This window comes from Penaeus monodon, chromosome 22 (assembly GCF_015228065.2).
Source record: "Penaeus monodon isolate SGIC_2016 chromosome 22, NSTDA_Pmon_1, whole genome shotgun sequence".
NCBI lineage: Eukaryota > Metazoa > Arthropoda > Malacostraca > Decapoda > Penaeidae > Penaeus > Penaeus monodon.
In genome coordinates this window covers 4439519-4440316 of record NC_051407.1, presented here as the reverse complement: position 1 = coordinate 4440316, position 798 = coordinate 4439519, and positions in this window count along the sequence as shown.

The window sequence follows — 798 nt, the reverse complement described above, 5'->3', positions numbered from 1 at the left end:
CGTGCTTTCAATTACCTTCCCCGTTGACTTTAATCAACTGGTAATTACTCAATTTCACGATCAGATCCAACTTAGGCTCTTAATATTGCCGGCTGTCATCTTCTAACGCCCACCCTCCTCTTCCCTCCCTTACCCTCCTCTTCCCTCCCTTACCCTCCTCTTCCTTCCCTTCCTCCCTCCGTCTCCCCTTTCCCCTCTCTTCCCCCCTTTCCTCCTCCCCTCTATTTCCCTCCTTCCTACTCTCCTTCCCTCTCCTCTTTCCTCCTCCCTCTCTCCTCCCTCCCCCTGTCTCCCCATTCCTCTCCTCCCCCCTGCCCCCTTTCCCTTTTCATTATCGGCTTTTCAATCTTCGTCTTCGATTCCTGGGGTTTATTCCTTCCTTCCTGGGTTTTGGGTTATTTTTCTCTTTATTTTGGTTTCCTCCTTCCATCCTTTTTTATTCATTTACGTCCTTCCATCCCCCCTTTCTTTCTGTACTCGCGTCCTCCTTTCCTTCATTCATTCATTAACTTGATTCTATTTCCTTCCCCCTTCCTTCTTTCAATACGCCTTCTTTCCTCCTTCTTTCATTGTCTGCTATTTCCTACTTTTTTTTTTTTAATTCCTCTTCCTCCCTTCCTTCCTTTCCTCCCATCTCCTCCTTCATCCCAATCTTCCCTGAATGTTTTTTCCTCATATTTTTTCCCTTTCCAATCATCCATTTCCTTTTATTTTTTTCCTTCTGAATTGTCAATTTCCTTCCCTGGTTTTCCGTCCTTATTTCTTACGCTCGCTGCTGTTTCCTAACGTCCGGTTCTC